This window comes from Tyto alba, unplaced genomic scaffold (assembly GCF_018691265.1).
Source record: "Tyto alba isolate M040663 unplaced genomic scaffold, T.alba_DEE_v4.0 Super-Scaffold_10, whole genome shotgun sequence".
Taxonomy (NCBI): Eukaryota; Metazoa; Chordata; class Aves; order Strigiformes; family Tytonidae; genus Tyto; species Tyto alba.
In genome coordinates this window covers 19,904,068-19,922,037 of record NW_024881262.1, presented here as the reverse complement: position 1 = coordinate 19,922,037, position 17,970 = coordinate 19,904,068, and positions in this window count along the sequence as shown.

The following is a 17,970-nucleotide window of genomic DNA, read 5'->3' as shown; positions in this document are numbered from 1 at the left end:
GTTTGTTGATTTCAGCATGATAACTGAAGTACAGGACTTTTGTTCTCTTTCTAAACAGAACTCTGCCATAATACCCAGAAATACTTCCCATTAATCATTTCGTTAAGGCTTTGCCAGCATGTAAATCTTGCCATGACTGGAAAAAATTACTACCCAAAATGAAATGGAAATCAGAAGCATGGCAATAGCAATATATGATGTGTTGAGCATTCAGATTGCTCAGCTATTGTCAGGGGTCTAAAAAGCAGGTTGGCCAGCAAATGAGCTGGTGTGCCAGGCTGCAGCTTAAGAGCACTGACAAAAGTAGCTTGCTGCTTGATTAAATTGGTGCAGCACAAAAATGGGTGGAGAACTGAAAGAACAGTTCTTTATGTCTGCCTGCAGAGCCCAGATGCTCACCCCCTTTGTTGCATATGGCTATTAGCAGGCTTTTGTACACGGTGGGACGGAGCTGGGGAAGGCCAGGGCGAGAGAATGGGAAGTGGCTGCAAGGAATGATGCAGCCTCTGCTGCTCCATGGAGTAGGAAGAGGTGTTGTCATGTCCTGCTGGTCATCTCTCACAGGTGTTATGGTCCAAAGCATGGCTTGGGTTTGATGTATTTTTTTTCCTTGGAAATACTGAACAGTGCACAACCACAAGAATCACCTTTTGTGTCTTTAAGGGTCAGGGATCCGGCTGAGCAAAATACTTGTGTTTTTCCCTTGCCTCTCAATCCCTTCTAAATCTTTAGATCCTTAAATGTTCCCCAGAACTTGTGTTAAATCTGGACAAAAATACATTGTTTTAAGTATTCTTCTAGTTTTTCATGGAGTAAGTTTTGCTTTGCTGTGCTGCAGCTTATTTCAGTCCTTCCTAACTGATCAGTGTAAGCTGTGACTGTCGCTTTGGGTTTCTAAAGCAATAAGCACAGTGCAGGCACTGTACAATATCACACCCTGGATGACACTGGAAAGCAAATGCTATGCATGTGTGTGAGCAGTGATTTTCATTTCTTCTCAGTATGTATTAAATTTCATACATGCTTTGATATCTTAGTTGTAACCTCTTTGCAAAGTTCTAGATGGAAATAGAAATATTGGAGTATTTGTCCTCTCACCTGATACCTTTGTGAGAGGAAAAGGTACGATCCTACTGCTTAGATTGCTATGGGAGATTGAGTGCCTAGCAAGCCTTTTAGGTTCTTACAATGTTGGTGTTTGGAAGAGTTCATAAAAATCTCTAGGTGCTTACATTTCCACTTACATGCTTAGTGTTTCTTAAGTGTTTTCTAGGGTGGTGGCTAATAAAATAGTATGAAAGAGCAAGCTGCAGGATTTAAAAAAAAAAAAAAAAAAACACACAAAACAAAAACAAAAAAACAAATCCCCCAACAACAAAAAACTACCAAAAAACCCACCAAAAAAAAACCCAACCAGCCAAAAAAAAAAAAAAAAAACAAAACAAACCTACCTCATATCTGTTTTTCTAATAAATGCAAAAACTGGCCAGAACTTCCATTGCTCTTGACCAGGACTGAATTGGGAGTAACAGCTTGGTGTTGAAAACATTTACATCTTACTACTTGTTCCTTGAGTTGTGCACTACTTCTGCCATCAGGGTTTCACAGAAGCAAACCTTCCAAATCAAATAAATAAATAAAATCTCAGCTGACAAGCTAATATAAATGGTATGAAACAGAAGGGTAGATGGGGGGAGAAAAAAAAGACTGATTTGACATAAACAAATTAGAGCTGTTGACAGTGTGGGTAATTTTGAGAAGTGCAGTTCCATTAAATTCACAGATATGAATCCTGACAAATAAGCCATGGTAATTTATATAAACAAGGAAAGGAAATAATGAGTGGATGTGGAAATCTAACAAGAATTTGGTTGTTAGTACAGCACAAAACATTGTGGCAGTGTGGGTAGAGAAAACTGAGAGCCCCATCCGTGATGAGACAGCACTAATGTACTGTGCCCCACTGGAAATGTTCACAATGCTGTGCCTGTGTGAGGAAGTTGGAGGAATGACTGCAGTTCTCTGCCTTTCACACTTATATCAAAAGTGGAAGACACATTTAATCAGATGGTTACATTATGAAGTCCCATAAAAACTGAGGTTTTGTGGTGCTGTGCTGTAGACTAATGTTTGGGTACAGATGTCTCCAAAATTAATTTAAGCTAGCAGATCCCCTGTACTGTACAAGCAGTAGGTCTGTGGTTTGTTCATTGCCTGGACCTCCTTTTGATTCATCCAGCATTTTATTTGCGTATATGGTGACGTTTCCATGCAGGTATGCAGTACTTGTTTGGTGCGAATGGTCAATGTCACATACGACGTACTGCTCCCTGCCTGCAGGCACCTCATGAAGTTCATATCCCTCTGTTCTTCTTTCAGAAAGAGCTTTTTTCACCTTTCATTGAGGGTTCTTAATGGACAAACCTATTAAAAATTCAAAGCACTGTATTTATTTAGATAAAAGCTGTTAATTATAAATGTCCAGCCATATGGCCATTAAGACTAACATTTAGTAGGATAAAGAGGGAATTAATATTTTAGGTAAGAGAACTGTTTTAGAAAACAGAAACTTTCTTGATGTTATGTTTCATGTAGGTTTAACAATGAAGTGGTGGTTGGTAGCCTGCAGTGGTTCACACTAAGGAACTTGGTTTTCTTTTCTTTTATATTTTTAACGCCTTGCTATTGAAGAGTGTCTATTAAAAAAAAAAAAAAAAGAAAAAAGGCCACAAAAGAGATGCCTCAAGGAAAGCCAGATGGCTGAATATTGGCATCTGAAATGAAAATAAAATATTCAGCCATACATATGTGCATTAAATACACTTAGCTGTAGTCCTTTGTTTATGAGCCAGACTTTCTTCTCTATTGCTTTTGCAATGGTAACTTTGAACTTGCTTTGCATGTGTTCTAGTAGATCAAAGTTGAACAAAAATGTGGTTAAGGACAATTTTGTGCTTATTGGTTCTAGCCCCAAATCAAAGATACAAGGTCAGGTTTTGGCTAGATATCATACACTGACGTAGTGGGGGTTATTTGGGACAGGAGAGGAAATTAGTTTGTTTCTATATTAGTACTTCAGTCTGTCAGGCTTTTCTTAAAGCTCTGAATGTGGACAAGGATATTGTTAGCAACTTTTTGAACGTGACACGGTGCTTCCTGATACCATTGCTGTTGCATGTAGTTTTGCTCCTACTGTATTTTTCAATTTCGTCTGTAGGGTTGTGTAGTAGAATTTCTGACAGAGAATGGCCCCGATATTTTGTTGCAAGGTTTGGACAATCCAGGCCTGAGATCAGACTGCTAACAACAGCTGTGTTATGAGAATGACCTTGAAGGGCTGTGTTGTGAGGAACTGTATCTGTTAATGAGGAATTTTCTCAGCTATGTATCTGGCTAAGCTAAGCACAAGTATGCAGCAAACTGCAAGATGCTTGCCTATCACAGTTTCCCTTTGGGTGCGTGGTAAGTTGCTTATGACCAATAATCAAGGGGTATGGGGCGCGTGAACAGCGGGTGCTTGCTTTGAAAAGTATATAACCAAGCGATTCGGGCAATAAAGGGGGACAACATGTAGCCGCATCGGGGTGATTGTCGTTACTCGGGCCACTCTCCGTATTATTATTATTGGGACCCTCTTCAGGGTTGGTGTCCTTGTTGTCTGGAACCATGTTGTGCAAGATGAGCAACAGTTGAGGAAAGTGTATAAATAAGCAGACACCACCAACAACTGAAGAGCATAGTGGAAATGTGAAAACACAATTCTTCTATAGAAGCCCAGCCACCTCCGGGAGCAATCTACAAAATTCCCTGCAGGTATCCAGGATTTTTCATCTGATATATAAAAGGACAGCCATTGCATTGTTACTGCATTGCCAACCTCCTGCTTTGGTGGAAAAAACTCCTTTTATTATTTCCTGTACTTTCTTGTTTTAATAGTCAGGACACACATTTGAAGGCAATGATTGAAGACTAGGCTAGCATCAATTACTGCCACCAAAAATACAATTTTGGAAAATGCATCTATCAGTTATCCAGTGTCATGAATGGTGCCTAAACAGAAACTGCCATTTCCTTTGTACTGTCTTGGTTCAAAAGGCCCTTGATAGAAATGTGGATGGTGTATGTTTCTGAGTTGGGTGAGAGAGCTGAGGAGATTACAGTTTGTTCCAGTCAGATCTGTTTACTTTTTTCCTATCTCTGTCTCAGTTTGGAGGTAAAGTTGTGCTCTGTTTTTTGTGTAGTCCTAGCCTGGACTTGCTTGCAGAGTCACTTTGCTACTGTCAGAAACTTACCACTTCTTCCTGTCTTGAGACAAGTGAGTTTAAAGTACTGTTGACACTTGAGATTCAAAATGTGGGAAGAAAACTGTATGGTGTAAATTAAAACTGGTGTGGCTTACTGTTGTGTGTCCCTCTGCACAGTTTCTTCCAGGCTTCCTTACTACCCTCATCTTTTGGCCCATCTGCTCAGGAGTGCCATGAACTGTTGTGGCATGTGAGACAGTGTAAATACCATTTTGGCAAGTCACTGTGTATCTAAGGAAGGCTATGAGTGGGTGCAGCTCTATATACCTTGCTCTAGTTGATGTAGAGAGCAAAGAAGGCATAATCACAAATGAGATGTGGCGGGGGCTGGACTGGTGGCTTTCCATCAGGTCTTCACTGTCAGAGTTGCTGCCTACAACAATATATTTTTAGAGCAGTTATATATTACAGCAATGCCAGATGCTGCGTTGGGGCTGAAGGAAGATCGGGAGAGTGAAAAATGGATTAAGGTTTATTGTAAAACTGCTAAATCTGTGTGAAGGCATGCAAGATGTGATTCTTGTTCTTCAGTACAGGGGTGATTCACAACTCTGAGAAAATATTAGGAAGTAAAGAGGCCCATCTAACAGCTTTAGATTTATGCTTCAAATAGATAAAGGGTTATTAAAAATGGTTCAATTTTGAAATTACTTTTAAATCAGCACAGAGTTTTCTGTAGCTCTTAGTTTTTAACCTGCTACCAGTTGTCTCTCCCAGCAGTAGTAAGCAGCAGAGATTTCCAGAAGTGTTCTGTAGTCACAAACACCACTTGCCCTGTAAGTGAAGGTAAAGTTCAGAGTCTAAGTTTACATGACACCTCACTGACAGATACACCTAGCACAAGGTCAAACATCTGATCTACAGAAAGCCCAAGTCAAGTTTGAAATATTAATGAATAACAGAATTATAGATGAATAGACACAAAATATTTTAAGAGTGTCCACATGTTGGTAGTGTTTAATAACTGTGTCTTAATTCAGCTACTAGACATTTTGGTCTATTCTGGTTATTCAAAACCTGCAGCTGAAGAAGTCATGTACAATTCCTGAATATATAAAAATAAAATGTGAAAGACTGAATTTTGCTGCTGGGACAACAGAGGATAACTTAAAAGCTGTTGGAGATGTTACCACAGATTAAAGAAACTGTAATATACATACTTGAAGTTCTGTAGATAATAAGATTAATCTCCTCTGAGCAATGCTACTCCAGGTAATAAACAACTTCAATTTGTCCAGGGAATCTGAAGCACTTTGGGTGAAGGCAGTGATTTGGGATAATTTTGACCCACCACTGAGGTCTTGTTTCTGGGATGGCAAATTACAGTTCTGAAGGGCCTTTCCTGAATCCAGAAAAAGCAGTTGTCTGATCTGAGACAAACTCAGAGTAGATTAATTTCTGTAGGAATCATCATAGTCCTCATGTTAGCAGTGATGATATTACCTTTTATCATTAGTGCTTGTACTCTGCATGAAGTGTAGCACAGTGTCTGTGCTAGCAGCCTCATCCTTTACTCAATTGCTTTTGATGTAGGAGTTTCCCTGAGAGATCTGCTGGAAGAGTAGTTCTTCCTACCTAGCCTGTCACAAAAAACCTGACCAAAACCTGGGTCCAGCAGTGGGACTCCCTCACTTTCCTACTGGTAGCCTTTATTTCTTCTAAGCCTCTGCAATTTGTTCCACAGCAGGAGAGAAATCTCCAGGAAATTGGTTGTTGTTAGGAATGTCTCACTATTCGTTAGGTTTTGGTTTATTGTACAGGTGAAGCAGAATCTCCGGGATGTTATCTGCAAGATCAGCAGTGGAAGATCAGAGTTGCATTCCTATCTACACACTTCTGCTCTTCATGGAATAGGCAGGCAATGAGTGGGTCTCCTTGAAGGCTGGGCAAGGTGGTCAGGCTAATCAGAAACAAAATGCTTAAGATGGAACTCCCAGTATTTTGCAGGATAGGAAACATTTTGCTTCATGCTGGAGTGCAGGGGGACACGTCACATCCCTATTAGGATGCCTGTGAGATGATTTTCATATGCCTGTATGCCTACACGGGAGTTGAAGATGTTATAGTGGATGTTCAAATCGTACACCATTGTTCAGAGGGAAGCAAGCTTTGTGGGAAATCCATAGCAGGGAGGGGATTTCTGTGCTTTTCAGGCGAGTCAGCTCTATCATGATCCATAGAAGCTGATTTGGGTCTGTCACATTAGACTGCTTACTGCGCTTATGGAGCAGAGTATGGCAGTAACTACATCAAACACCAATAGCATCCCATGTATTGCTTTTGAAGTGGCTAGTAGTAGTATTGCTTGACTACATCATGCTGACGGGTGGTAGAAAAACAGGGGCTTGCTTGAGCTGGCTGTGAGTATTTCTGCATGAATCCATCAAGTAACTTTCAGTTAATTTCAACTGCTCAGGTTTAATCTAGATGCAGAGTTTTTTTGCTGTATCCTTCCGTTTGTTGTGACTGTTGTTGGAGAATCCTCTTCTATTCTCATATTTGTAAAACCCTTCCACTTTAGCAGATGCAGATGTATTCAGTGACTCTATCTTATTTAATATGAAAGTCTGTCTATTTTAAGGCACTTAACCACAACAATGGGGAGCTGGACACAAAATCTTGCACTGGATATATTAACCTTTGTCATACTGACCTTCATCAGCTAGAGAGCAGGAAACAGTCAAATCTGTTTTCAATCCTTTGTGTCATCCTCCCAGTTAATTTGTTTCAAACTGTACAATGACAACATTTACTGTTTAAACTAAAATCCCTTAGCCCGTGTTTGTCTTTGTTGCCTTTTTTTTCTGCTCCCTTGAATCTATTTGCAATTAAACCTCAGTGAAATATGAAGCATTAGAAATGTTAAACTATCTTGGCAATGAAGAGGCATGAAAGAGATAAATAATGAGAAGCAGAAGATAAGAAGCAGTAATGCCACTTTCATTCTGGAGTGCCTATTCTGGCGAGGAGTTCACATCACCTTTTACTATTTCCTATCCTATTTATGAGTCACAGGAATGATTAGGAAAAATATCCCACCAAAGAACAGTCCTCAGATTTGTTTAAATTATGGAAATGAGAAACTTCAAGGCCTCTTTTGCTAAAGATTAAGTAGTATTTATGTAAGATTGCTAGTGCACTTCAATTTAGGGAACTGTGGGCATAAAGGAAGGAGAGGAGGAGACTCTCATGTATTTTTCTTGGATATGCCCATTTTGAGCAGTGCTTGAGTATAGCTGACACAGCATCGTAAGTTGCTTCCTTTTTATTTTTTCCCAGATATTGGCTTAGGACAGTTCTGTGTACATGGATAATGTGCATTTGTGGTAAATATAAAAGCGAAGCTCAGTGAACAATGAGCATGAGATCACAGGGACCTGGAGACTTCTCATGCAGCTTTCTTAGCTCTTGTATTATTTTTCTATGTGAGAAGGACATGTTGGAGTTCTAAAACTCAGTGTACCTGTTTCTTTTCTTGTTTATACAAGTTTTACAGGGATGTCTCTCCTTTGCTTTCAGTGAAATTTGCTGGTAATTCTCACTACTGTGAGAAATGCGAGTCCTGTGTTGTTTGGCAACTTATAAAGGCTCACAGAATTATTTGTTTTGTCTGGATGACAAAGATCCTAGCCACTATTTTGGGGATGCTTCTGTACATCAATATGTGGTATTTATTAGTTTTGTGCTATTTATTTAGATGATTTATTTAGTTGATTGTTGATTTTAACAATCTGGAAAGCAGGAATAAAAATCCTATTAAAAATTTCTGCAAAGTGTGCTGAAGGGGTGAGTTTGCATAAGTCAGTGTGGACAGAGAAGCAGTGAGAAAAATGAGGAGGGAATCATTAGATCTGACTTTCCAACACTCTGAACAATTGGGGTAGTGCAGAGATACTCAACAAAACTTTCTGGAGAAAAAACAATCTAAATATACAATGTGAAGGACCAAAAGCTACAGGGTAGTCTTATGTAGGGAAGAATAACGGCTTGAAAAGCTTTTCAAGGTGTTTGAAGGATGTAGCACAACACTGATCAATCATGCAGAGTGCTGCAACTCGACCTCTTGCTACCAGTTAAGTATGGCATGGGATTATCATGAGATAATCAGCACATAGTTTGATCCAACTGCTGTGTTTTTTGTGTATGGCTATATAGCAGCCCAGAAGGTTTCTGGTGATCTTTGTAATAGAAGAGATGGGAGCCCTAAAGGAGTCTCTTAAATTGTGTGGTAGTATGCCTGATAATTTGTCATGAGCTCTAAAGCTGTTTTTTCAGTTTTTCAAAGATCTGAGTTCCCCTACTGCTTGCCACTAACCTGGCAGGTTTTTACTGCAGTTTCGTGTTGCCTCAAAATCTCTTTAGCTTAATAGAGATGGTGTTTTCTGATTTGAAGAATGCTTTGTCAGAACATAACTGAGCAATGTTTCAGCAGTGTTCACAACAGCAGCCTGCCATAAGACTTGTAATGAGCATTAACTAAGGTATTCAAAGCTGAAAAGAAAATTGGATTATAAAATGAATCTGTGGTTCTTTTTAATCACAAATTTCTTTTTTTGTGTGTGCATAATCAACTTGTATCCTATGGAGCCTTTAAAAGATACCAGCACTTCACATTTGGTTTCTATACTGCACTAGGGAAAGCAGACTCCACGGATGGTATGTTGGAGACCTACAGTGTAACTATTCTATTCAAGTAGAAAAAAACCTTGCTACATCTAGAAGCCCACTCTGCATCAGACCCTATGGAAATGGCCTTAATTCCTTGTAGTCGCATCTCAGAAATGGGTTTGTAGCGGCAACTTCATCATGAGCATGTAGTATTGACCTCCTAGAGAGATCTCCCTGTTTGGATGGATAACATAGGTAGTGTTGTTAGCTGACATAGTTGATTTTCCACTGACCCATGATTGTAACTGCCTGCAGTACTTACACTGTGAAGATGTAAAGGAAAACCGCTTGCAGTTCTGCTGATCTCACCCACATAGATGAAACTGTTTAATCCAATTCTTAGCAAAGCCGTCTCAGTACCTTGAATTCAATACACTCTGGACCAAGTTCTATTTGTCCAAGTCATCCATTTTTCTAGTAACTCTAGAGAAGATAATTTCCCCTAAAGGAAGAAGCAAATGGTAAGTAATCTAAGAATAGATATGCTGGGTAGGGAGGAACAACATCTTTCAAGGAGTTTGTAAAAGAGAGGAATTGTGCTGTAAATATTTTTTTCACCTTTATGAATAAAGCCAATAGAAAATAACAAATTCAGTGCCTGGCATCACCTTGTTTGTATAGCTTACAGTAGGGCAATGACTTTTGAATTGTCCATACCCAGGAAGTGTTTTTTATTTTGATTGCTTGTTGTAGTTTGAGTAACTGGAATCTAGGAGACCTGTGTAGTGAAATGATTTTAAGAGCTATGCCATTGCTGCTGCTGTTTGGTTAGAATAAGAGCAAAATCTTCCCTACCTTCCCCTGCCCTCCCCTTTTTTTTTTTTTTTTTTCCCATTAGAAGAGAATTCTGGCAAACATTCATTTGTTTAAATTTCTGTTTGGTCACTAGAAAGTCTTGAAGTAGTTCTGAGATTCTCCTGATAATGGAGGAAAAAGCATTGTCATTACATTCCTGCAAAATGTGTAAGTTATGATGAAATTTCCATTAAGAAAAGCATGGTCTGAGTGTTGAATCAGAATTGATCTGTGTAGATCTGTAGGTACAGGTATGCAATGGCATCTGTTTTGAAAGGAGTTTGAATGTTTAATCTAGATAATAAAAGGTCTAAATATCACTGTCTAATTTTTGGACTGTGCTACTTATTTAATCATTGTTTTTGATCTCTTAGTGGCCCAGGTTAATGGCACCTGAGAATAAAAAGCTCAGAAATGCCTGTAATTTCTGCCCACTGCTTCACAGTCACCATCTTTATTTTAAGCGAAGGATGTCCCTCAGATGTGGTTTTACCCTGCTCGAGAAACTTTCCCAACTTCCTGTGCCTCACTTGAGTTGGATCTGATTGCAATTTTAATTAAATGCTTTTTCAGTTGGAAAGTGTTGATTCACGGAAGCCAAAACATTTTGGGGAAATGTGCTGATTTGTAATTTCTTTCATCAGGATGACTGTCTGGCTTTCAAAAAAGATTCTATTTTGGATTTTAGGAACCAGAAATAAGTTCAAGCAAACCACAAGTTTATTTCACATGGGTTTTTTTGATCCTCTTTCCCAGGGATTACAGAAAGGATTAATTATTTAAGGTTAATATTTAGTTTTGAAATGTCTCATTGCTGTCTTTAGGTGACAGGATCTATTTTGCTATGGGGTCATCTGTTCTGTCTCAAGTCAACAAATACTCCAAATTGTGCTTTCTCAGCCCTCTCTCTTCCCCTTCCAGGGCAGAAATTTAATTTCTTTCCTTTTTCATATCAAGAAAGGTGGGGGAACTGAGTCAAGTGTGCTATAATGTAAACTCTGCATTTAATTTCCTGACTGTTGCCATGCTCCTTCTGGAAATGTTGCCATCTTCTCTCTTATACTTTTTTTCTTAGCCTAGAAAGAAATAGCAAGGCAGGGCCATTTCCCACTTAAGTTTCCCATATGGAATCTCTCATTGATCTGGTTCTCTTTGGTGCCCCCTTAACATTCACTTGTCCTTTGACTTGTACTCACGAATAAGGTCATATTGCAGTTTCTTCATACCTGGATAGGTAACAGCAGTTGCATCATTTTTTTATTCTTAATGCCACCTCTGCTTTATTCATCCCACATTCACAACAAATAAAATGCCACTGATAGCAGAGTGGGAAAAAAGTCTCAATCCCATTCAGAGTTTGTTGGCTCTGTGCATGATAGAGCCAAGATAAACATCCTATTTTTCTATGTTTTCCATCTACCCCTCCTCCTTCCCTAGCCTATATCTTAGCAGTTTGGTAGGGTTTTGCTTTGAAGTATTTACAGAAAATAAGAGTACCTGGCCTTTAAACTCAAGGCAGACAAGGTTGTTCCCACTTCTTGCGTTTACCCTGAAACAATGACACACTGTTATTCATATTAGGTGTAATGCTTAGTGTTTCTGGAAGAAAAAAAATAAATATTGTTCAGATTGTTATAGCTGGGCAAAAAGCTAGTTGGTGCTGGGGCAGTTTGATAGACAGATGGATGTTTTACAGGAAGACAGGTTGTTTTACAATTCTGTGGTTGGCCTTTAGTGGTGCCAGGCCAGTTTTCCAGGAAGCTGAGGACGTTCAGTTTTACAGGAGTTTTACACTGGAAGATGTGAACTGTAACTTCCGTGGCACTGTTGCTTATCATTTTCTGGATGGGATTCATTTAGTGAGTACTTGGTGTAGTTCAGATGATAAAGCAAAACACTTTAACGTTGAAAGTATGTCACAAATAATAGAATTCTTAAATATAGATTGACCAAAGTTAGTATTACAAATGTACAAAAGGCCTGATCTTACAAGCAGTTCTGTCTGTTTCGGACTTCATGAACTTGAGTAGCCTCATGAATTTGGGGAACTGTAAATTCAACTAGCCTGTAATACTAAGGCCACCTTTGTAGGGCTGCCAGAAAGCAGTATTTCTAGCACTTACGTATGTGGTGACATTGGTTTGCATGCCTATAGACTGAGTATGAAAAGTGTAGTTTTTCCAGCCAGTATTTTATCAGCTGTAATATATAAAAATATAATTTTCAGTTGTTCTAATTAGAGTTTGCAAACAGTAATTCCAAACAAAAGCCAGTCATTCTGTATTAGACACTTACCTCTGGTGAGCGGAGTGCAGTTTTTGTTTCTGAAGGGTAGTTTGTGTACAAGAGGTATTTAATTAGTTTTCATAAGAGCTGTGGATCCTCTATTTGAGGATTGTAAACAAGCCAGGAAACCCCGGCATAGCTGAATTGCTGTGTGCAAGCTCAGTGCTCAAAATGGTGCCAAGTTGCACATAGATACCAAACAATACCATTGTAAATTTACTGAGAAATCTTGTGGTGAAAATAAGGGTTAAACTATAGCTTAGGATGCAGTTATATACCTCTCACTTTTCCCATCTGGTTATCGGTTAGAGAGTTTTTATTCTTCCTAGTATGCCAGCACTTTAACTGAAAATGGTTGACGATGAGCGTAGTATAAAATGTTTAAGTGTATTTTGAGAGTTGAAAGGACTAATAAATGAAATATATATGAATGTGATCCATTTGTAATGAATTTGACACACACAAAAAAAAGAAAATACAGTAGTGTGGAGAATGTGGTTTGATCATAAGGATGTCAGGGGATCTTAAGCTATTAAGGCTGAAGCTTTGTCCTTAATTCACCCTGTCATTTCTGGGTATTACAGTACATGGCAGCAAATGTAACCCACTGTCTCACATCTAGTGTAAAAAAAGGATGGAATAATGTGAAGTATATGGGCAAAAGGAATCTGCTGTGAACTGAGCTGCACTCTACAATTTTCACAGTGTATATTTAGGACAGGTCTTTGCAATTGGGTCTTTTTATACACAAAGTATTTGTAATGCTGAAAAAAAAAATCCTGCAGAATTATTCAATGTATTTGGAGTAAAGAGTATTTAGAATGATACATTAGAAAACAGGTACTTAGGGGGATGTAATGGCTCAAGATAACAGAGAAGTCTATATTTTGATTCATTTGAGCTGTGTGTATGTATTGTGTAAATCCATAGAGGTATATTCAAGGTGATTAGCTAGGATTTAGTTCTGTGTGGGAGCAGGGGGAAAAGGTCTAATAGAAATGTTGACAGACCATTAACTAGAGTATCACTAATGGGTGCTATAATAGATAGAGATATTTTTAATTGTGAAGGGGTTAATTGGTATTCCTCATTTGCATTCCTTTCTTCCTGAGTGGTGGCAATTTGAGCTCATCCACTGATAGGAATGGCTATTATACTGAGCGAATCATTATATTTTCTCCAGGAAAATAAGCAGGAGGGAAAACCAGGAATATGTTAACTGACATATGATGATTAGCCAGCTAGAGCTGTGGAGAAAACTGATTTTCCTAACAGTTTATTTAGGGACTGCCTGCAGGAAATTATTGTTTCCATAATAATTAGGAGAATTCCATTTATTATTTTTTCAATTGCTTTATATCTGAGTGTGTGAAAAATAGCTCACATCAGTCAAAGTGTTTACCATGACTTACATGCTTTTGCAACCTTCAACCCTTTTCTCTGTGGGGATAAAGATTTTCTGAATGTAAAAGAGAAGCTACTGCTCTTTCCTTTTCCTCAATCTGAGGTGGTGAGGGAAGTGTTTACACAGTGTGTATCTAGCCACCCAGACACCTAAAATGAGGCTTATCTCTCTAAATTGATGGGAACAAATTGGGCTTCTGCTCCCTGTTGCCCTCATTGGTCATGGACCAGCTAAACTCCTTAGTTACTTCCTGAGTGCGATTTGCTAATATGGATGATGTGAACCACGTGAGGTATCTAGCTTCCCTTGCCCCTTAATCCCCTGGATGAAACCTTCCTCTTCCACCAAAGGTCACTGTTTCTTCAACTCTAGAGATCATGAGACAGTCTTTGTCTCATTAAGAAAAGCAAACAAACAGACACATGTTCATGCCCTCAGTTTCTTCTTTTCTGTTGTGGCTATTTCTTCTTTGGCTTGAGGTCACCTTCCCTGCATTCTCAAATTTCTTTCCTGTGCATGTTCTCTCTAGGGGTCTAACAGCTTTTTCATCCAAACTTCACTTGCCCTCCTGTCCAGTCCTGAAATGTGGAGCAACAAATATTTCACGTTGATTTTTGTTATGTACCAAAACCAAACACATTTGAAAAATATATTCTGTAGTTGTGTTGTTTATAAAGCTTAAGTATATTTCATTTAACAAATAACACCTTTCAGTTTCTTTATAAAGTTAATACCTTAAATAATTTAGTCAACAGCATCTTAAGTACTATCGTAATGTACATAGCACAATTACATTATTTAAGAGGAATTTCTCTGAGCCTTTCCATTCTTTCAGTATTTACCATACCTTTATTTAGTGGCTCAGATGCTTTTTTGGTGAAAGTGAGCAACTTTGATTCTCCCCATCTTTGCCCATTTCCTAACTACATGGGACTGACTTACCTGTAGTGCTGGGAAAAAAAGTGCAGATGATATTAATGAGAGCAGATAGGAGACTTCAAGTTTCACAGAAGTTTCTCAATTTCTATTCCCAGATCTCTTGCTCTAGGCTTCTTCATGGGTCACTTTTACAGGTATTTTTTTTTTCTCTGTGGGTTTCCAGGCTCTACTTTTTTTTTTTTTTTTTTTTTTTTTTAAAAAAAAAAAAAAAAAAAGCTCAGAAATGCTGTGGGGCTTGCTGGAGGTTCATGGCTGATTCTCCAAGTAGCTTGGATGAAAGCAAGAAGTTGGCTGCTCCTGAATGAGACCCAACTGGCTTGCCTTCCATCTGCTGGGCTGTGCTGGGTCTCTGCTGCCCACTGATTGCATTGGCAGGGTGGTCCTCTCAAATAATAACATCTATGTGTGCCAAAATCCCAGGCTAGTTCTCAGCTTGGTTTCCCAATCTGCTTCACCACACGGCCAAGCAGCATTTGTGCCAGCACAAGGCCAGAGAAATAGCTGGGGGTGGGACAAAAGCAGAGCTGCATTCCTGATTCTGTTTTTTTTGAGTTGCAGTGCTGGCTTTACACAAATTTGAAATGCCTGGAGTCAAGTGCTCTGGGAAAGCACTTTGCAACTTACATACATGGTCCCATTTGTGCACTGTGTACACACCTTTCTCTGCCTGCCTTAAAGTAACTGAGTGGTTGCATGTGCTTGTCGGAGTTGTGGAGTTTCTAGGGCAGGGAGGACTGCCTGTCAGCTCCCTGACTGCCTGCAGGATTCTCTTTGCTCCTGTAGGCTTCAGCAGACCAAGTCTCTGTGCAACAGCTTTGGCATGTGTGCCGCTTGGGCACTGGAGTCATTCAGATAGAAGCTTAAGCACACTAGTAGTGTCTGTAGCATAAGGACTTTTCACTTTAAAAGTCACCAACTACTTTGGCAGGAGTACCATTCTCACGCTGTGAAGTGCCCTCTGCATTGTGTAGTGCAAGGAAGTGATTTGGTTGAAAAGAACACCCTCCTCTTTGATTTTTTGGACTCCCCCTCATTCCCACCCAAAATTATTTCTGTTCTGGAGCATTTCCATGACCCAGTTCCCTGCAAGGCCACACAAATGGGAATGAGCAGCAGGGTGGTGGGGTGACAAGCAAGCTTAAACTGCCTTGCCTTTATACTCCATAGGATTTCTAGTGCCTCTTTGGCACTAGAAAATTGATGCTAGTATAGCAGCAATAGAGCATAGTGTGAGTGCAACCATACTGACACAGCTGGGTTTATCCTGGAATAATAAATCCACCTACTACCCCCTGTATGAGCTAAACAGTAAAAGTACAGTTTTACTAGTACAACTGCATCTATGTTGGAGGATTCTGACAGCATCCACTATACTATAAATACAAATGTCTGTATTTGGGACCTGACCATAGAAATGTATCTTTACCAGTTTTAATTGATTTTAGCTAGGAGCTAACTGGCTCCAGAAGAACTACTTATAGCTTAACGTTTCTGTTGAAAATGTACCATTTAGTAATTAATGGGTTTGGAAAGCAGCCAGAATCTTTCAATCTAATCCAGTTTAAGAAAAAAAGAATCAATTGACTACTTTTTTTTTTGAATGGTAAATATCATGAAACAAATCATGGTTTAAAATAGCCCAGTTGTAGCAGCTGTCATGTAGGATAAATCACTTGCATCAGCACATGATCTTTGTGATTTGTGGTCTATGCAAATAAGCACAGGGTTTTGCTCCGCATTTTGTATTCAGGCAAAGTTCCCCATGGACTTCAAGGGAATTTTGCCTAAGCAATATCAACAAAATTGGTCCCATGTGAAAAAAATTGATCACTGGGGAAAATTAGGAGATCTTTCTTAAAGGCACAGATGGCAGTTAAGTATTTAACTTTAATTGGCTTTTTACATGAGCAGAGACCCCTCTACTGTTGTACCTTTAGAAAAAACATCCTCAGTGCTCTGAAAAGAGAAATGTGTGCGACGTTGATAGTCAGTTGCTAGGAGGAATAGAACCAGTGTGCTCCAGGGAAGTGAAAGGATGTCATAGAGGGATGTGAAACAGCTGAAAGAAATGCCAAGATGGAGGTGGAGAAATTAGAGCTTCTTTTACTCTTACTGTATGCATAGTTTACTTGTGGAAGCATTGTATGTATGTGGAGGGAGAGAGGGGCAAAACAAGCCAAATGCAGCTGGAAGAAGGAGCAACTGCAGAACTTCCAGGGTTTTAAGAATGCTTGAGGTGAAAAGACATGAATGTTAAAGCTTATCTGGGGCATGGAGTGAAATAATTTGGGAAAGGTGGCCTCAAAGGCTCACTTTAGTATTTAGTATATCATGTTGAAAATTAATTGTGAATAGATCATTAGGTTTTCACTTAGCTTATCATGATCCTAGGTGGATATTAAGAGCATGAATAAACCAAATCTGAGAGTTCCTTAAGGTCAAGGTTATGGTGAGCACTTTTGGATGTAGTTTGTTTTCTATGCATTTCCCTTTAATTTAACCCACTGCCAGTTAAAAATTTTTATTAACCTGGGTTAATCTTTTTCCATGCATGCACGTTCAGTGCTAAAGACACATGATGGTGATTGCTAAACCAAGATTTAGGATGCAGCCACAGGTAAGATTGTAATTGAAAATTTAATTTGCCTCACTCATATGAGAATAATGATAGTCTCTGTGAGGAGACTATTGTTTTACCATGAAATTAAGACATTTAGCTTGATCCTAACAGTTGGAACTGGTTAGAACCAGGTACCAGGTGTTGGAGTCAAGAAAGGCCAAATGGAAGTGCTGGAAATGTCAAGGATAGTAGCAAGGCCTAGGTTAAGAGATGTAGCCAGAGATCAGGAGAGGAATCCATACTGCACAGGGCATGAAGTAGCTCAAGCAATTGCAGACTGGCAGCAATAGAAACTAAGATTTGGGACTAAGCACACAAAAGCCAGGAAAAAGTAATTGAAGCTAAGGAGTCAGGGTAAAGGAGAAAGAAGCAAACCAAGCTTAGTTTAGCTTAGCCAAGGGGCATGTTAATCAGCCAAAGTCAGAATCTTGATGGCCTTGTATTTGTAAGTGTGGTTAAACTGCCAAACCATAACATCCCTTGTGGTAAGTCTGGCTTGGTAAACCTTTGGTCTTAGCCCTCGGGCTGATAGGAACCCTGTCTCATTTGGTTGTTGCATGGACGGGTCTTGTTCAGTAGCCTCTCCTATTCACTGAGATGCAGAGTTTGGGTAGAGGGATGTAGGTTCATACTACACTCCCCCTGGTTAGGTGTCAGGAATTTCCATGTTTAAGTTATCCATTTCTGGATTTAATTTTAGGTTTTTTAGCTTTTATGAAGTGTCCTCTCATGGAACTCTTGAATGTGGCCTTGGAGGTCAGATACAAAAATCTGTCATGGGACTGCCTTCTCAGGAGAAGCTTCAGATGACCTGGGGAGTGATGCATTTAAAGTGAAGAAATCTGTCCTTTTTGACCCTTATAAATCTAAATAATTACATGAAGGTCCCCGCATCAAGTCAGGCGTGTTACCAGGTTCAGACCTGGAAACAATGGAGTTTCCTTTTCTTGGAG